This window comes from Cervus canadensis, chromosome 27 (genome assembly GCF_019320065.1).
Source record: "Cervus canadensis isolate Bull #8, Minnesota chromosome 27, ASM1932006v1, whole genome shotgun sequence".
In the NCBI taxonomy this organism is placed as follows: Eukaryota; Metazoa; Chordata; class Mammalia; order Artiodactyla; family Cervidae; genus Cervus; species Cervus canadensis.
In genome coordinates this window covers 48215400-48229408 of record NC_057412.1, presented here as the reverse complement: position 1 = coordinate 48229408, position 14009 = coordinate 48215400, and the positions used below count along the sequence as shown (strand labels likewise).

General features: G+C 42.5%; 1 protein-coding gene across 7 annotated transcripts in view; it reads right to left on the bottom strand.

Moving 5' to 3' along the window:
- The window catches only part of HHLA2 (HERV-H LTR-associating 2), a 159722-nt gene extending 146328 nt beyond the window's left edge, over window positions 1-13394 (bottom strand). For 5 of the 7 annotated variants that reach the window (XM_043449129.1, XM_043449135.1, XM_043449137.1 and 2 more), the window contains exon 1: window positions 13281-13342. The gene's annotated coding sequence lies outside the window, so the exon portion shown is untranslated. Of the gene's footprint in view, window positions 1-13280 lie in introns of all 7 variants that reach the window. The other 2 variants (XM_043449136.1, XM_043449130.1) reach the window with 2 other exon arrangements.
- Window positions 13395-14009: the final 615 nt, after the last annotated feature.

The window sequence follows — 14009 nt, the reverse complement described above, 5'->3', positions numbered from 1 at the left end:
AAAAATCTTTTTCATTTAATGCTATGTAATATTTCAGCTGTGTCAGAAGACTGACTATTTAATGTCATTAGTCATTTTTCATTACTTTCAATCCCAAGATTAAATGACATTTAGATAAATATGGCACCGTTCTTAAACAGAATTTAGAATTCTGTTGCCAGTAATAACAAGAAAACTCTGGAACGAACTGGCTTAGAAAACAAAAGAAATTTTCTGAGAAACATAACTGAAAATTTTGGAAAGTGAAAGTCACTCAGTCATGTCCGGCTCTGCGACCCCATGGATTGCAGCACGCCAGGTTTCCCTGTCCATCACCAACTCCCAGAGCTTGCTCAAACTCATGTCCATTGAGCTGGTGATACCATCCAACCATCTCATCCTCTGTCATCCCCTTCTCCTCCTGCCTTCAATCTTTCCCAGCATCAGGGTCTTTTCCAATGAGTCAGTTCTTCACATCAGGTGGCCACAGTATCGGAGTTTCAGATTCAGCATCAGTCCTTCCAATGAATATTCAGGACGGATTGATTTCCCTTATGATTGACTGGTTGGATCTCCTTGCAGTCCAAGGAACTCTCAAGATTCTTCTCCAACACCACAGTTCAAAAGCATCAATTCTTTGGCGCTCAGCTTTCTTTATAGTCCAGCTCTAACATCCATAACAAAGGGACCTTTGTCAGCAAAGAAATGTCTCTGCTTTTTAATATGTTGTCTAGGTTGGTCATAGCTTTTCTTCCAAGGAGCAAGCATCTTTTAATTTCATGGCTGCAGTCACAATCTGCAGTAATTTTGGAGCCCAAAAAGATAAAGTCTGTCACTGTTTCCATTGTTTCCCCATCTATTTGCCATGAAGTGATTGGACTGGATGCCATCATCTTAGTTTTCTGAATGTGAGTTTTAAGCCAGATTTTTCACTCTCCTCTTTCACTTTCATCAAGAGACTCTTTAGTTCTTCTTTACTTTCTGCCATAAGGGTGGTGTCATCTGCACTTCTGAGGATATTGATATTTCTCCCTGCAATCTTGAGTCTAGCTTGTGCTTCATTCATTCCGGCATTTCGCATGATGTACTCTGCATATAAGTTAAATAAGCAGGGTGACAATATACAGCCTTGATGTACTCCTTTCCCAATTTGGAACCAGTCAATTGTTCCCTGTCCTGTTCTAACTGTTGCTTCTTGACCTGCATACAGATTTCTCAGGAGGCAGGTCAGGTGGTCTGGTACTCCCATCTCTTGAAGAATTTTCTACAGTTTGTTGTGATCCACACAGTCAAAGGCTTTGGCATAGTCAATAAGGCAGATGTTTTTCTGGAACTCTCTTGCTTTTTCGATGATGCAGCATATGTTGGCAATTTGATCTCTGGTTCCTCTGCCTTTTCTAAATACAACTTGAACATCTTGAAATTCTCGGCTCACTGTTGAAGCCTGGCTTGGAGATTTTTGAACATTACTTTGCTAGTGTGTGAGATGAGTGCAAATTTGCGATAGTTTGAACATTCTTTGGCATTGCCTTTCTTTGGGATGGAAGAATGAAAACTGACCTTTTCCAGTCCTGTGGCTTAGTCCATGGAGTTCTCCAGGGCTGAATACTGGAGTGGGTAGCCCTTCCCTTCTTCAGGGGATCTTCCCAACACAGGGATTGAACCTAGGTCTCCCACACTGCAGGCAGATTCTTTACCAGCTGAGCCACAAGGGAAGCCCAAGAATACTGGAGTGTAGCCTATCCCTTCTCCAGCGGATCTTCCCAACCCAGGAATTGAACCAAGGTCTCCTTCATTACAGTCGGATTTTTTACCAACTGAGCTATCAGGGAAGCCTCAGACCAATTTCATCCAAGAATCATATCACTGAGTCCTATGTCTCTGCTTTGCTCCACATGCAGTCCAGCTTTCCTGTGGTAATAACACAGCTGCGAGAGTCTCCTGGGCTTGACTTCCGCACACTTTCAAATTCCAGTGAAAATAGTATTTTCAGCCAGCACCTCTTGTTTAGAAATTTCCCAAAAGCCCAAGGCAACTACTTTTTGCATGTCCTAGGCTCACCTGGGTTATGTTCTCATCCCACCTAGCAGGCTGGCCACCCAACTCCCTAACTGGTTTCTCCTGGGAGTACCATCTTAATTAAGTCATTCGCACCTAAATCTTTAGCTAAGCAGCTGACTGTAGTAGAATATTCCCGAAGACACAAATGAATGTACTGAACCCCCCTGGTAGGTTATCCTTGAAATTCCTGAGTTATTCTTTTTCATCTTAACATTTCTGCAAAAGTTGGCATTTCCCTCTGAACAAGACACTCATCTTCTCACATATTCCCTTTCCCAGGTTCTCTGTTGCTTCACCCCTGTCCCAGCCTCCTATTTCACCTGCCCCTCTCAAACCTCTCCTGTGTGCCCTCTGAAAACATTATTCTACACTAAACTGCCTTTTACCTGCCATAACCAGCTGAGATTACTGCTGTTTCCCAGCCTCAACTGAAACCCGATTCATCCCCAAAGGTTCCATTTCCTTTTCTTCTCTTTTTTTTCTTAAGAAAGGGTGACTCTTTTTCCACCTTCTCTCACATTGAAATCTACAGATAAACCTGGCAACCTCCATTATACAACAATGGTCTTTCCAAACCTGTCTTTCCATAGGTACACTCCTATACCTTTCTCTGGATTTCACTATGAAAATCAAAATTTCTTCTGAAGTGACTCTTGCTCCTACACAGGAGGGTCCCTAGGAAGAATGAACTATAGTAAGCTGGATGGGACATATATGGTTGGGTATAGTATTTGCTGTATCTTTCATAGATCTAAGGTGTTATTTTAGACCCACGAAAAGAGAAAACACCCTCTTCTAACAACAGAAGATAAGACTCTACACATGGATATCACCAGATGGTTAATATCGAAGTCAGATTGATTATATTCTTTGCAGCCAAAGATGGTGAAGCTCTACACTGTCAGCAAAAACAAGACCAGGAGCTGACTGTGGCTCAGATCATGAACTCCTTTTTGCCAAATTCAGACTTAAACTGAAGAAAGCAGGGAAAACCACCAGACCACTCAGGTATGACCTAAATCAAATCCCTTACAATTATACTGTAGAAGTGACAAATAGATTCAAGGGATTAGATCTGACAGAATGAGTGCCTGGAGAACTATGCGCGGAGGTTGATGACATTATACAGGAGGCAGGGATCAAGACCATCCCCAAGAAAAAGAAATGCAAAAAGGCAAAATGGCTGTCTGAGGAGGCCTTACAAACAGATATGAAAAGAAGAGAAGCGAAAATCAAAGGAGAAAAGGAAAGATATACCCATTTTAATGCAGAGTTCCAAAGAATGGCAAGGAGACATAAGAAAGCCTTCCTCAGTGCCAACATCCATTGGATCATCAGAAAAGCGAGAGTTCCAGAAAAACATCTACTTCTGCTTTATTGACTTCTCTATCAAGGTAATGGAGTATAAACCAAAGAAAAGAAGAAATTTCAATAAGGATATCTATATAGAACCTTAAAAAGATGAGGAGTTAAAGAGACCTTTTTGATGGAAATAAATCTTTGAAAAGATGCTAAAAGGCTGGATAATTAGTCATGAACTGTAACAGTTGCCATTTAAGTCCCTATTTGCTCTCCATTTAAAGTGAGAATGTGGAAGTTGACAGAGTAAGCAAACTGCTCAAAGTCACAAAGATGTTCAAGCAGTGGATCTGAGTCCCATTCCAAGGCCTGCTCTCCTTCCATTCCATGCTGTGTGCATCGTCAAGAGGCTAAGAAGCCAATCGTCTTTTGGGCATGTCCAGGGGTGACCATTACAGCTACACTTCTTTGGAGAGATATGGTTTCTGGATGTTCTTGCCTTCCAGGTGAACACTCAAACTCAGATGTATAAAGTAAATAAAGTCAACTACAAAAAATTGATCTTACAAAGCTCACAGTGGTTTTTTGTTGTTGTTGTTGTTTTGCCGCCCACAGAGACAGTTTAAGCAAAAAGAAAGACCTCCTTCACCCGCTTACATGAGAAGCTCTGCTGTAATCCACTTTGTATTTAATAGAAGTCACTCAGTAACTCTTGGGCTTCCTTGATAGCTCAGTTGGTAAAGAATCCACTTGCAATGCAGGAGACCCCAGTTCAATTCCTGAATCGGGAAGGTCCCCTGGAGAAGGGATAGGCTACCCACTCCAGTATTCTTGGGCTTCCCTTGTGACTCAGCTGGTAAAGAATCCACCTGTTATGCAGGAGACCTGGGTTTGATCCCTGGGTTGGGAAGATCCCCTGGAGAAGAAAAGGCTACCCACTCCAGTATCCCACCCTGGAGAGTTCCATGGACTGTATAGTCCACAGGGTCACAGAGTCAGACGCAACTGAGCAGCTTTCACTTTAGCTTCACTTTCAGTAACTCTTGGTGATGTCACAGGAAATTTGCTACACATGTTATAAACATTCCTTTACTTGATTCTAGCAACAGCTCTATAAAGTACATACTAATGTGACCATTTTAAGATGAGTACACTGTGGGGCAAGGAATTAAATAATTTATTACAAATTCATAACCAATGGCAAGGCCTATGTATAAAACACTTGCTATTAACCTCAAATCAAGATGGTGGAGTAAAAGGACTTGCCCTCATCTTCTCCTGTGAGAACACCAAAATTTCAACTAGCTGCTGAACAACCATCGACAGGAACATGGTGGAACCTACCAAAAAAGAGACAACCCATGTCTAAGCACAAAGCAGAAGCCACAAAGAGATGGCAGGAGGGGAACAACTGCATGAAAATAAAATTTCACACCCGTCAGGTGGGTGACCCACAACTGGAAAACAATAATACTAAAGAAGTTCTAACGCTGTTGCAGAGGCTCTAGGCCCCACATCAGACTTCCTGACCTGGGGATCCAGCTAAGGGACTGGGAATCCCCAGGGAATCTAACTTTGAAGGACAGCGGGATTTGATTATAGAACTTTCATAGGAGTTGGGGAAGCAGAGACTCTTGGAGGGCACAAACAAAACTTTGTGTGCACCAGGACCCAGGGGAAAGGAGCAGTGACCCCACAAGAGACTGAGTCAGGCCTGCCTTAAGTGTTTGGGGGGATTCCTGCAGAGGCAAGGGTCAGCAGAGGCCAGCCACGGGGTCAGGGACAAGAGCGGCAGCAGTCTTAGGAGGTGCATGGTGGCATAAATCCTTCTGGAGGGCTGGCCAGAGAGGAAAAAGTGATTTTTGTTCCTCCAGCTATTAGGGCCAATCCTTCCAGTTCATTTCCACAGATTCCACAGGAAGAATACCTACGGAGTTGAGACAAACGCCACCAGAGAGCCTCCTCCGGTCCACTAAGAGCTGGCATTGCCAAAGGAAGACGCCCACTGCACTTCCAATCCGACCAGATCCTGGAATCCCCGATCTGTGTCCTCAAAAACCTCATAGTCACCAGCAATGCCTCTGTCTACATAGATCAGAGGCACAGCCACGACAAAGACTTCCTTTCAGGTCGCTGGCCCCTGAGGCAGGCAGCCAGGAGAGTGACCTCTAGCCTGGAACTGGAGCTCCGCCTCACTGCTGGATGTGCTCCTGTAACTTCCAGCTCCTAGCAAGGCCAGGCATTCCCACACTTGGGGTCTAAGTAACAGTACACAGTAACAGCATGGATCACACGCCCCTTGAAAGTCTGTGACCTGACAGATTAGGTCAGGAGTTTCAATTCCCAGGCAGTTATGAAATGGTCAAAGAGACCGGGAAGTTTCACTGAGAAAGGAGAGTTCCGTCGGCAGGCTTCGTCCATCTCTGGCCGCTCCCCTGGAGGAGATATACGGTGCCTCTTGGCATTAGCAGGTCGGTATCATCCCCAACAGGGTTTCTGCCATAAGCCATATGAGGGCACCGTGGAACCGCAGATGAGGACACAGCTCTCGCTTTGCACTTGCTTGTGCATCTCTTTCAATCGATTGCACACACAGGCACACTGCAGATTGAGTAGAGTAAAGCAGAAAACATGTTTACTAGGAGAACAAAGAACTAAAGCTCTGAGCGTGTTTACCTTGTCCTGAAGAATCCTGGATGAGCCACCAAGATGAAAGGTTGCTGCTACGAGCCATAAATGACGCTGGGATTCTTGGCTTTTGGAGAAGAATTCAATCCTGGGCCAGGGACAAGGCGTGATCGCTCAGAGCTTCTTGTGTAATAAAGTTTTATTAAAGTATAAAAGAGACAGAGAAAGCTTCTGACATAGACATCAGAAGGGGGCAGAAAGAGTGCCCCCTTGCTAGTTTTTAGCAAGGGGTTATATACCTTTTAGCAAGCGGCTAGTTAGAGAAAGGAAACAAGACTGAGACAGTGGCACCAGGCCCCTCGCCCACAGCATGCATTCTGATAACATTGGCACAAGGTGGGTCATCCAGGGCCATGAACAATTGACATGAATCTTGAAGAAAGGCAAATTTCCAAGCAAATACACAGTTCACTAACATAGCTTAAGAAAGATATTTCCATGAGAAAAATGCAATGGTTAGCTCAAGGTCCGAGATAAAGCTAAGCTCAGGTGGAGCCAGGTGTCTCCATAGCAACACAGGATTAGAAGAGAAAAAAAAAAAAAGAAAAGTTCTCCATTTGCAGTTTTATTTCCTCCCCCCCCTTGGGGACCTCAGGCCTCCCTACTGAGGCTGTTAACATTCTCACTGCCAAACAGTCTATTGACTCCTGGACTGAGTCGCCTCAGGCCAAACAACTAAGAGGGAGGGAGCACAGCCCCACTCATCAGCAGAATTTGAATTAAAGGTGTATTGAGCCTGGCGCTGCCCACCAGAGCAAGACCTACTTCCCCACAGCCAGTCCCTCCCATCGGGAACCTTGCACAAGCCTCTTAGCCTCATCTACCAGAGGGCAGATAGAAAAAGCAAGAAATATAATCCTACAGCCTCTAGGACAGAAACGAGAGTCACAGAAAGTGAACCAAAATGATCACATGGATCACAGCCTTGTGCAACTCAAAGAAACTATGAGCCACTGAAGACGGACAGGTCATGGTGGGGAGTTCTGACCAAACGTGGTCCACTGGAGAGGGGAATGGCAGACCACTTCAGCATTCTTGCCTTCAGAACCCCATGAACAGTATGAAGAGGCAAAAAAAGATACGACACCAGAAGATGAGTCCCCCAGGTTGGCAGGTGTCCAATATGCATATGCTACTGGGGGAGAGCAGACAAATAGCTCCAGAAAGAATGAAGAGGCCAGGCCAACGTGGAAACAACACTCAGTTGTAAAGAAAGTACAGTCCAATATGTTAAAGAACAATATTGCATAGGAACCTGGAATGTTAGGTCCATGAATCAAGGTAAATTGAACATGGTCAAGCAGGAGATGGCAAGAGTGAACGTTGATTATCTTAGGAATCAGTGAAATTAAAATGGACAAGAATGGGCAAATTTAATTCAGAAGATTGTTGTATCTACTACTGTGGGCAAGAATCCCTTAGAGGAAATTGAGTAGCCCTCACATCAATAAAAGAGTCCGAAATGCAGTACTTGGGTGCTCTTTCAAAAATGGCAGAATGATCTCAGTCTGTTTCCAAGACAAAACATTCAATATCCCAGTAATCCAAGTCTGTGCCCCAATCACTAATGCTAAAGCAGCTCTGGTTCTGTGAAGACCTACAAGACCTTCTAGAACTAACACTAAAATAGAATGCCCTTTTCAACACACGGGATTGGAATGCAAAAGTAGGAAATCAAGAGATACCTGGAGTAACAGGCAAGTTTGGCCTTGACGTGCAAAATGAAGCAGGGCAAAGACTAACAGAGTTTTGACAAGAGAAAGCACTGGTCACAGCCAACACCCTTTCCCAACAACACAAGAGAGGTCTTTACACATGAGCATCACCAGATGGTCAATACTGAAATCAGACTCATTATGTTCTTTGCAACTTAAAATGGAAAAGCTCTTGATACAGTCAGAATAAACAAGACTGGGAGCTGACTGTGGCTCATATCATGAGCTCCGTATTGCATAATTAAGGAAGAAAGTGAAGAATGTAGGGAAAATAGCTAGACCATTCAGGTATGACCTAAATCAAATCCCTTATGATTATACAATGGAGAGGACAAATAGATCCAAGAGATGAGATCTGGGAGAAAGAGTGAATTCCAATCCCCTGGAGTAACAGGCAAGTTTGGCCTTGAAGCACCAAGTGTCCACCCACATATGGAGTTTGTACTGGAGGAAGGACGTGCTCTACTGATGAGCATGTATTTAACAGTTAAAACAGTTTTGCCGGTATATTCCTATTAAAGATGGTGCTTTAAAGGTAACAAAACAAAGAATATCTAAAAGTGAACTGAAGGCCCAAAGAGAACTAAAGTCTCCAATTCCTGGGTGAAACAACACAAGATACAGAAAGATTTGCTTTGCAGTTATAATTACGGAGTCTTCATCAAATTCCAAAGTTACTCTCACATGCAATCTTCAAACATAATGTACACTGTCAGTGATAAACTTAGCTGCTTGCTTTCCTGACGTACCCAGACCTGCCTGGATGGTGAGTTGGTTATGGAGTAGATTGATACCTATCCCATTTATATCCATACCACCCTACCGATTACTTAATGCTTTATGCATTCTGATTGGGTGGTGTCCCCACTGACTGGCTCATGTCCCTGCCTCAAGGGTTTATAAGTATTTTGAATATACCCTTGCTTATGAATAAATATTAAATACATACTATACAGGTAAAAACTAGAAACAACTACAGCAACTGATCATAGGATAGACCAGTTTGTCACAATAAGACCAGTCACCTACGTCTGATAATACCTGAGCAGAAGGAATATAAGCACAACATAATTTATCTTATTGAGAAAGACCAAAAAAGATGGCTTAGTTTAAGAAGGCCTCTGATGGTTCAGATGGTAAAGAATCTGCCTGCAATGCAGGAGACCAGAGTTCAATCCCTGGGTCAGGAAGATCCCCTGGAGAAGGGAATGGCAACCCACTCCAGCATTCTTGCCTGGAGAATTCCATGGACAGAGGAGCCTGGCAGGGCACAGTCCATGTGGTCACAGAGTCGAGCACGCCTGAGCAACTAACACCCTTTACATAAGGAATCAGATTGCTGGGACACAAATCCTGGCTCTGATACTTGACTCTGTGGCATTGGACAAAAATGGAGAAAATCTCTTAGATGGTTTGGAGGATTAAGCAAATGAATGTGTATAAAAGTATTCAGAACAATGTCTAACATATAGTGCATAAATAAGTTTTAACTGTTATTAAAGCCTTGGAATTCAGAAATGAGCCCTGACCCTGCCTTACCAACAATTACCAAATAGTTTCAGAAGTTGCCAAAGGCTTTTTTGCCTTATAATCAAAAAGGGTAAGAGTACTGGGAATAAGAAATACTCATATTTTTATTGTCTAAAGTTTCCACAGGCAAATAAATGTATTTTAGAGGGAAAAAGTTAATAACCAACAGCGCCTTAGCTCTTAGGACTCTATTTCAATATACCGCCTAGGAGATGCTCTTTCCTGTAACTGACTAGGTATAGGATGCTTTTTACAATGTCTTAGCATGTTATGTGGAGAAGGCAATGGCACCCCACTCCAGTACTCTTGCCTGGAAAATCCCATGGATGGAGGAGCCCAGTGGGCTGCAGTCCATGGGGTCGCGAAGAGTCGGACATGACTGAGCGACTTGACTTTCACTTTTCACTTTCATGCATTGGAGAAGGAAATGGCAACCCACTCCAGTGTTCTTGCCTGGAGAATCCCGGGGAACGGGGGAGCCTGGTGGGCTGCCGTCTATGGGATTGCATAGAGTTGGACACGACTGAAGCGACTTAGCAGCAGCAAGTTATGAATTTGAAGCTGACTCTCGGATTGTTTATCAACACGTGCGTGCTCAGCTGTCTCCAACTCTCTGCAACCCCGTGACTGTAGTCCACCAGGCTCTTCTGTCGATGGAATTTTCCAGGCAAGAACACTGGAGTGGGTTGCCACTTTCTTCTCCTGGGGCTCTTCTTGATCCAGGGATCGAACCTGAGTCTCCTGCGTCTCCTGCATTGACAGGTGGATTCTTCACCACTTGTGCCATCTGGGAAGCCCAGGGTTATATATGCTCTATATTTATTAAGACATTGCTTTCAAACAGGTTTCTGCAATATACCTTAGCTGGGTTTGGAAGTGCCTGTCATACTCCAAGACCTGCCAGCACCAGATATTTTCAATATTTTGCTAATAAAAAGGGGCATCTTAGTTTTGTGTTAATTACATTTATAATGCTTTAAACAAATGAGACATCTTTGCTAAATATTTTAGCTTGATGCCTGTGTTTCTTAAAAACGGCTTGAAAGGATTTGTGCAATTATATCAAAAATTACAGTAAAAATTGCTTACATAATTATAGGTAAAAGATCACTAAATGTTTAGGGTTTTAAAAAATATAGCACAGCTTTAAAAAGGGGTAAGTTCTTTAGAGATCAGATAATCAGATGAAATGATTCAAAGAATGTATAAATTAAGAAAGTCTATTTTATGTGTTTCTTAAAAATAGTTAATGCAGACTGAGGTAGAGATTGGGTGATCTGGGACAGCATGAGAAGGAAGGCCCAGTTTAACCAGACTGGGTTTTAAAGGAAAAATACCGCTAAGGTAGCCCCAAAACAATGAATAAACTTTTAAACATATTACTGGGAAAGAATATTTAACGAAGTACTGAACTTTGTATAAGACTGGTGTTGTTCAAGAGAATACTTACTTCCTTAATTTGAAATGATAATGAATTTTATTATCCAACAGATAGAAATATTACTGAAGTCAGTAACATTGATCTTGTACAGATCAATGAACTGACAGGACAGTCCAGTGATTTCAGCTAAGGCAGATAGAATGGGGCAGAAAGAGAAAGCTTTTCTCTTTAGAACGTGGTCTCCACACTGCCTCTAGTCTATACTATACTAGATAAAAAGGACCCTGTTAGTCAAAGATGGTATGTAGGACAGAATCTGGGTGGCTATGGCAAAGACACATATGGAACAGGAAGCATTAAAGCAATAAAGCTGTATGCGTATTTTTACATATCTCTGGTTGTTATCTTAATATCTGGTTGATTGGGAGTTCTTAGTCTGAACTCTTAAACAGCGATAAGGAGTGATGTACAATTTATAAAATACAAGGTTCCAAGATCAAAAGCAAAGGAAGAGCAAGCCTCCACTACTCCAAATTTAAACATAACCCTCTGAAGGGACATTTAGCAGGCTTTACAGAGAAAAATTCTGAGGAGATGATAAACAGCTGCCTCTGCTAGCCCCGTCTGATTCTTCAACAGAGAGGAATGCAATAAGAGGGCATTATCACAGAGACCTGAAGGAAAGGAATTTCAGAGAAATGTAAGCCTCCAAGGGTAAACTCTATCACAAAAGAAACAAATACATACATTTTTAAAAATCATGGAGTAAAAGAGACCCTAAAATATTTACTGGGAACTTTGCTTTGGGCCAAATTTGAGCTATTTTGAATGCATTAACACAACTGAATACAAATGAAAAGTGTACATACGTGAGAAAGAGAGTGTGTTGTTAGGAGAACCTAAAGCTAAACAAAGCAGGAGTTTTAGGATGAGGTATCTTTATAGCTCCAATTAAGTGGAATGAACTTGGACCCTAGTTTTCTTTCCTAGGAAAGTCAGGTCAGAGTCCTAGGGCGTGTGTGTACACCCAAGGGCCAGTCTCACCTGGGAGGAGTCTGAGAAAGACTGGAATTTTCCTGAGTAGGCAATCCGGTCTTCCTAGGGCTTAAACTAAATCAAGGAGTGACTGGGCAGTTTGGTAGCCCCTGAACTGCTGCTGGGGAAATCGCTACATGTCTGGAATTGGAAGTCAGTTACAGATATTCATTTAAAGCTTCCAAGAGGATGCTGTAAAGTAATAGCTTAGAACAAAATTTCCACTCCTACAAGTGCCTGGGAATTTCTCATTGACACAGACACCTATGATTTCCTTACTATACAATGTATACTTAGTTACTGACCACAGCAGGGAAAAGCTGCTCTGGATCCCCAGTTATTGATCAAAACAATCATACAACATTGGTCTTGTCTAAGTGTCTGGAAGAAAGCTAAATCCAGAAATTGGTGCCTTCTCCAGCACAGCCCAGCTGATAGAGCATGCTGAGGGAGGAAAGGGGTGGTGGGGGGTGAGGGGACAGATTGAAACTGGGCAGAACTTTCCTCCAAGGAGCCTGATTTACTTGAAGTTCAGGATTCCCAGTATTATGAGAGTATATTGTAATATCACATTACAATGTCATTAGGAAATTATTTGTCTTATCTATATTCTGAAATAATAATGATCAATATTTATGGAACATGTTCTACACACCAGGCATGTTGCTAAGCACTTTAAATACATTTTGTTTCTTCACAGAGAACCTCAGCGGTCCTGTCTGCCTCACTTTACCAACTAAGAAACTAAGGCTCAGAGAAAAATACACAATGGCTTAATGGTAGAACTGATATTCATGCCAAGGATTATTTGCCCCTAGAGATTATGATCTTCACCACCACAATTTATTATCACTTTTCATCAAAATTTGCTTATAAATGTGGGAGATGACACCAGTTTACTGTTTAGACAGAAGGATTTCCTCCAAGTTTGGGGGAAATGTGGAAAATCTAGTTTTCTTTCTCAGGTAGCAGCAACACAAAAACATAAATTATCTTTGAGTAATTTTTTTTCTAATGTCCCAAGTCCCAAACAACATAAACCTAATGAGAATTAAATCTTAATTTGTTGAGTCCTTTTTTAGGTACTAAAAAGGAGCTTTACTTAATGACTCCCTTGAGATAGTGTAAATAAGAAGCCAACTTCAGCTTCTTATTTTAGAATTCAAAAGTCACTTGATTCTGCTAGAAAACCACATTTCTTTTTCTTCCCCCACACAGGGAGAAAAGATGTATCTTTGGGTTGGCTAACAAGCCTCTATAACTAGAGGGATAATTAGAGGTAAGAATACACCCTCAGCCATAAATTTCCCTAAATACTTTTCAGAACAAACATTTCTCATACCTCCTTCACGACTTTATCAGAACATTATGATGTCTGTCCTTTGTGTTTTATCCTTTTTGCTAAATTATTTGAAATATTTCAGCATGATCCTCCAAGAAAACCTTTTAGTAAGCACATGTTTTTGCAACTATAGATATCTGCCCTAAATCAATCTACATAACCAGTCACAACTTTTTATTAACAGAAAAATAATTTTTGCTTCATTCATGCCCTATTTTAAGTACATACAGCTTAGGGGAAAAAATCTTACCTTACTTAGAAATGTAGGCCTTCCAGGTGACCACTAAGCAGTCCATAAGAATACAGGTTGAAAAAAAAAAAGAATACAGGTTGAACTCGGGTGTGAGAGGTTGGACTGATGAATGCAGTCTGAGTCAGAAAGCAAAGTCTAAGGTGTATTTGATTACTTGCCTATGATAGATCAAGGAAACCAATAATGTAATGCAAGACTCCTGACCCTATGCAGATCAGGGTCAATACAGATGTTTAAAGTCCAGAAATCAGGACGCCCAGTTACAGACAGTGTAATGGAGCAGCTGGCCCCTTTGGTTTCAGGCTTTGCATGCCGTCCTTCACCATCGGCAAGACCTGGGCAGCCTCCCTGGGGCAGGGCTGCTCTCTGGCCTCCAGGTGCAGGGCAAGCCTATCTGGCGTCCTAGATCACTGCCGTCACCTGCTGCCGACCGCAGTGAGTGCGGACGGTGCCGAGCAAAAGAGCCATAACCCTGCAGTCACAGCACAGCTGCACCTGAAACTCACCGCAGTCCTGGGTGGGAGCACACTCAGGACGAACAAGCTCAGCTCCAGAGGACAGCTTGCTTTGTAAAGACGTCCCTAAACTCCACAGGGAGACCTTAGCAGTGCGTGCCTCTGATCTGTGCTACTGCTATCATAATCACTGGTGTTTACTTTACTCTCTCACACACACTCACGCGTGTGGAAGACACTAGGCATCATGCTTTACTCACTCCATGTGCCT